The sequence below is a fragment of the Anser cygnoides genome, chromosome 2 (genome assembly GCF_040182565.1).
Source record: "Anser cygnoides isolate HZ-2024a breed goose chromosome 2, Taihu_goose_T2T_genome, whole genome shotgun sequence".
In the NCBI taxonomy this organism is placed as follows: Eukaryota; Metazoa; Chordata; class Aves; order Anseriformes; family Anatidae; genus Anser; species Anser cygnoides.
Window position 1 is genome coordinate 159,592,036 of NC_089874.1, and position 6,465 is coordinate 159,598,500.

The following is a 6,465-nucleotide window of genomic DNA, read 5'->3' on the forward strand; positions in this document are numbered from 1 at the left end:
ATACTTTCTTTGCAGGATTGTCCAACTCACAAATTTTATTCTGTATTCCTTCAATGCTGGCTGACGTTCACTGAAGTGTATGTACTCACAGTATATCGATGAAGAGAGATTTTCAGTAGTGTCTTTTTTGCCACCAGACACACTTAGTTCTACCTACTGGTTTTCTCAGCACAGGCTCAACATCTCTGCCTGTTTTGAAGGTGCTGTGTGAAGTGCCGTAGTATGTGAGTACCTCAATGCTACACCTGAGTTTCTGCACTTTGTAGGAAAAGTATTGCATCAAAAAAGGAAGAGAGAAAACCTCTGGCTGGACTTAAATTAGCGTGCTTTGCTTTGGAGGACTAAATGAGTTGATTACGGCACACACAGGAGTGAGTTCATGTTTTGTAGGTCCCTTCCAACTCAACTCTTATCAATAACTCCTGAAGAATAGACCACATTCTTTAACAGTTATGTTCTTCTATATCCTCAGGTTGTGTGCCATTTTAGATTGATATGGCAAGCACCGGAAAACACAAATATTTCTCTCAGGTTCTTTTATTCTGAAACCAATTACTGTAGCAGAAAGATTGCATGAAGTTTCTTGCTCTTTGTGGCAATCTCGCACTGTTGCAAGTCACTAGAAGCTATAGAAAAGCAAATTGACAGCAGCTGAAACATCTATAACACATCTTTGAATAAAAATTTTTTCTTGAAAATGTTACTCTACCCCAGAAAGAGTGTAATAGTTTTAATTTTTATTGAACCAGTTTAAAAGTGTGACTAGCTTTGAAACAGAATATTGCTTCAAGTAAAGGCTGCTTGAGAAACAGCAGGAGACAAAAAACAACAGCAAATGTACTCAGTTATGGCTTTCTCTTTCTCCAAGAGCCAAACATATCTTTCTTATGGACGCCTGCCTCTCTAGAAAGTTATCTGGCCGTTTTGGTATGCAGGAAAGAAAATGGTCTCATAAATCAGCTGTGGATTATTCCTCCTTATTTATTTAAAAACATATTTTTTGCATATCACTATAAACTTTATAAGAGTATTACTTATCAGCATAATAAACATAGAGGATATGTCAGAGTTTGCAAGTTAGAAGAACAAGCAGTGCAGTGTTAGGCTTTTTTTCTGCTATCAGCTTCCCGTGGGGTTTAATGTCATTTAGGGTTTTGATGCCCCCAGTTCCAGTCTGTAAATTAGGCATAGTAATTCCTTAGCTAGGCAAGACACTGGGTGTCACAGCTAGGAGGATGAAGCTGTCTGAACATTCAAGATCAAGTGTAGAAGCTAGGCTTTCTTCTCCTTTTATGTACAGTTGTTGTTTTCCCAACCTTCTTATTTGTAGCTTAGAAAAAAAACTTCTAGAGTTCCAGGGACAGAGTGGGGTTGTGCATAACGGAGGAGCAAATGTTTCCTTACTGTGTTCTTTTGATGTTGCTAGATCAGCTCCTCTGTCGGCCTTTCTTATTTGTTGGTGTTAATTATGTACCAAGCAGGTACCACAAGTGTAGAGGTTTTTCAAGCTCCTGCTATTAGTTCCCCCAGTGCTGTCTTTTGCTATGATTTAAATCAGGAACGTGTCCAGAATGTAGGAAAAAATAAAGGCTGTTAAGATGTTTGAGAGATTTCATGTTTAAAAAACAAATTGTCTTTAGATGTACTTAGTGGTTCCCCTTTGCTGTAGCGAGGAGAGCCCTGCAATTTGTCTGAAAACAGAAACTCACAGGTTTTGAGGTCAGGAATAGAAATAAAATTCATGGCTTGTAGCCAGGTGCCAATGAAAATCTTAATATTTGCAGAGAACATTATTTTCCTTAAGTTATGTGTTGAACATCATATGTAAATCTTTTGAGAAACATACGATATTTTGGGAATATTTATGCTTTTGGTCATTATTATGATTTAGTAAGAAAAAAAAGAGCTCTTTGAGCATATCGTGGTGTTGCAGTGACCAGCTCGGAAACTCTGAAGCAGCTGCAGAGCCACCGGTTGAAACGTCTGGGTAGGCAAACAAAGAAACATTAGGCTGTTTGCAGCATTTCGTCCAGATAACGGAAGGCACAGAGCCATGCAAAGCTTTTTCATTTCCCCCCTCTCCATCCTCATTGGGAGCAAACAGGCCCTTTGCTTCGCGGGATGCAACATTTCCAAAAAGCCTTCCCAAAAGATGCGGCAGAACTGATCTGAGTGAGGCATCTCTAAGGTTGGTGTCTTTGAGCGAATCAAGTCAAAGGAGGGGAGAGTGTGCATCATCTCGCCTTGAATTATATGTCTGCAGTCACCTGCATCATGTTCTGAACTTACCGATGAAATTTTTACGGACCTTCCTGGGTGCTTAGAGCATCAGCTGACTACAAAAGATAAAAGTAAGGGAAACGAATACCTATATTTTAGGTTCCTCTCCCAAATCCACAAGCAGAGTCATCCAAAGGGGTGAAACCACAGAAGGTACAAAGGCAGTCCATGCGCTATCACATCTGCTGTGCCAGCCCCGTGCTGGTCTGCCACAGCGACGCTGCGGCTGCTGCAGGTGCGGGGTGAAGGTGCGCAGTGCCTGGCGTCTCCCACCTGGGAGGCAACCCCAAGATCAGCAGCAAATCTCCAGTTGACTTCAGCGGCCTTCAGACCAACGCTGAAGCTCTGCAAAATGCATACGTGTACTGTAGGGAATTATTATAATCCAGAAATTATAAATAGAAAAGGAGAAATAACTTACTGAAAGTCCCTTCAGGGTTCCCAGCTTCCAGTTCCATTTTCAGTTAGCCAAGCACACATACAGTTTTACTTAGCAATGTTATTTATATAGCTGGGACCGACCTTATAGATTCTTTACATTAATTCCAAAGTCATTTTATTATTATTTTTTTTTTTTCTGAAGACTGATGGCAGCTTTTTTTTACCATAACCCAGTAAAACATGCTCATGTCTTTTAAGTACTGCTGGACTTTGGTATAAATTACTTCTCTTCTTTTACAAAACTTCAGATTTTAATAAAACCAGTTATTAATTGTTGATATCATTGTTGTTGATATGAAATATTTTGTTGATAGCAAATATTTTTATAATTTTTTTATGATTGTTGTTGATATCAAATATTTCGATCTACAGTCTTGCCACTGGAGTCCTCTTTGTGAATTGGAAAGTTTCAAAACAATTCTTTAGCCTTCCTGAAATATCTTCTATTACAAAAAAGGTAACTTTCAATGTTTTGTACACAGAATTACTATCTTAGGAAGCTTTCTTTGATATGGTAAGTGAGACACTTAACCACTGAATTGTCTGAAAGCAGTGTCACTGTGCCTGTGGAAAAAAATAGAAATGTTACGTTTAGATAAAATATATGGATATTGTCAATAAAACTTAAGGAATTTAAATTTTATTTGCAATTTCCTTGCAGTAGAGAGAATACCTTTTCTCTAGAGCTGGTGAAGACTTGGAGTGTTTTCTATTTATTTCTAGCAGAAACTATAAGAAAGTTTGCAGCCCAGGTTTTTGTGTGGATGGATGCAGTCCCTGCATGCCTCCAATCTCAGCCTGAGAAATGCTCCACAGGAAACAAAAATTAAAAGAACAAATTCATTAGCAATAGCAGTGTTATTTTAAGCTACTGTGCCGAACAATGTTCCTTCAGTAAAAATAACAAAAATACTAGACTATTTTCGACAATAAATAAGGACTGATGCACAGTCCATTTGGCTTCTGTTGCCTTTCTTACACTGCAGCTGTAGCGTCAAATACTAGAATTACAGGAAAGTCACCTGTGGAATATTCGATGCCCTGAAAAAACAGACTTGGTCATGTTTATTTTTAGGTATGTAGATCAAGACTCCTTCATTATTTTGCCCTTTCATTCTAAATTAAAGTATTTATCTCTTGAATTTCAAGAGACGTGCTTGATACGTCCATTCATGAGCTAAAATAAGCTGAAGTGAGCCCACAGAGGAAGAGATTACTATAGGAGAGAGGCTTTTACTACTGCTAAACCAGCCAAATATTTGCAGTGATTCATCCTTTTTCCTCCAGCAGTAAGTATTTTGGAAGAGCAGAATAAGGAAGGAGCTAATGATACTCCTGGTCCAAACAGAGATCAAGCCCTTTTTTGGTGATTAATTTGACCTGAATCAAATCCTTCGTTCCTATAACGTGGCCACAGAAGTGAGAACTGGCCCTGTCCATCCCAACTGGGGAGCAAGCCCTTTATCTTATGTTTTCATTCCAAAAGCATATTTTATGTGGTTTTATTATTTTATTTATTTATTTTTACATCGGTGCTGTTATTTAATATTTACTATTATTTCTATAAAGGGAAATACTCAGACCTGGGGACCTGTGCTGAGGAAAGGGTGGCACCACATCGATTAGGACCATCCTACAGAGGAGGCTGGGTCTGAAAGGAAGCTTGTGAGTCAGCACTGCCCCAGCCCCAGCTGCCTTGTGGCATGAGCCTCATCCTGAATTGGCCGAACTCAACCACAAAACAGTTAACTTCCCAGTCCTAGGGTGTACAGTAAGCTAGCCACGAGTCAGAAGCCTCCTTTCAGCCTCCACCCTACGTTTATCCATGGAGTTGTTTGTGTTTGCTTTTTTCCCAAGGTAGTTTCTTGGCAACCGGTTCCCCTCTTTCCCTTTAAGGTGCCTCCACCCTCCTAAATAGCTCGGCTCCCCATTCACTTTTGGGTCCTCTCCCTTGAGCATCCACAGTGCATAAACATCGGTTCAGTCCCAGCTGTCCTTGGGATTCGGTCAGATGCTTCCTTCTGAAATAAAAACTAACTGTAGTGTTTAGGTTTGTTCGCTCCAAAAACCACTCCCTGGGGATCGTACAAACAGTTCTGTGGGTTTGTCTCCCTTTCTCCCATAAAGTCCTCCAACACCCTCCTAAAAAGACGTACACCCTCAAAAATAAATAAATAAAGGAAGGAATTTTACAAACCATGCACATCGCTGCTTTGCACTTCCTTGCATAGCAGCCAGGGATCATTCACGGTGGCAGACAAATTGAGCTTCCTCTGTCTTCTCAAGCTTGTCGTTTCCCTGATGATAGACAGAATCCTTTGTGCTTTGGTTTTAAGATGCTGAGTCTTCAATGGCGATACTCAAATTATGCTCGTCCTTTGCTTTTCACTCCAGCCTCATGCTGCTGTATCGGTACAGCTCTTTGGGGGCTGCACTGGGACCTGGGCTGTAGAGAAAATCTGGCTAAAAAAAAAAAAGTCAGGGTTCTCAAACATTGCACAGTTTTCTTAAGTATAGTTAAAAGTTTCTAGATAAATACTCAGAACCATGCATATCAATTTCAGAAGCCAGAAGGGAGAAAAAAACCAAAACCTCTTTATTAATTTACCTCTTAATCAGAGTGAAATGGAAATACCTGTTTCTAATAAAATAGATCAAAGGAACATTCTCATTGCTGACCTGTCGCTCTGTGTCTGAATGAAAACGTTCAGCCCTGAGTGTCCAGAACGTGCCAAGGACAGTCGAGAACATGAGAGTCCTTTCCAGAGAGGCTGCTTTATCCACCCGTGTGTTTCAATAACACCTGCACTTCTGGGTGTTTCATCTGAAGAGCTCAAAGCACATTATCGACTGAGCTAAGTGGATAGCTAAGGTAAGAAGCATTCTGTCTACCAGTGAGTCAGGTGGCACCTTAACAGGTAAAACATTGTGCTTAAGGTCAGAAAATGAGTCCGTGGCAAAGCTGGAAGAGAAGCAGGAGAGGTGAATTTAATAGGATCGATGGCAGCCAGCTGCCTTGCTGCAGCTGCGCTCGGGGAACGTTCATCTTATTCTTGTTGATGCAAGTGAACTTCTCGAGACAAGGAATAGCACATAAAACCAAACCATTTATCAACTGTTAAGAGAAATGAGCTGTAAAATGTTAGGCTGTCACAACTGTAATGCAGGCGGCAATTAGTAAGCTTTAAAGGGGCGATGTTTCTCCTCTCCATCTTTCTTGTACGTTCCTATAAAGCTTTGGTCCTATGTAAAGCTCTGCTAGACTCCTACCTTTGTATGTGCATATTCTGACTGTAGAGTGCTTCAGTCTGGAAACCTTCTCATCACCTTTTTAAAAATGATAATGCAAAGATCTTTCCGTTTTGACATGCTAGACACATTTCTGGAAGCAGAAACACCTCATACCCCTCGAGACCTGAAAAGAAGAATGTATAGCTTCAATACCTGAAGTGAAACTGCTCTGCCTCGGAGGCAACGTGAAAACTCCGGCTAGAAGTTAAAAACCTATGAGTTGAAAAACTTTTCAAAAAAAAAGGCAAATCCAAAAGCCTAAGCTGTGGAGAGAGAAGTATAAACCCATACTCCTTCCCACCATCCGTCTATTCACACTGGGAGTTGCACAGTAACAGTAAGTGCAGGGCAAAACCATCAGCAGGGCACCTCGGACACCACTGGTTCCCCCATTACTGTTTTAGCTGCCTGCTGGTGGCACTCGAAGAGCTGAATCAAATCATCGAATGAACA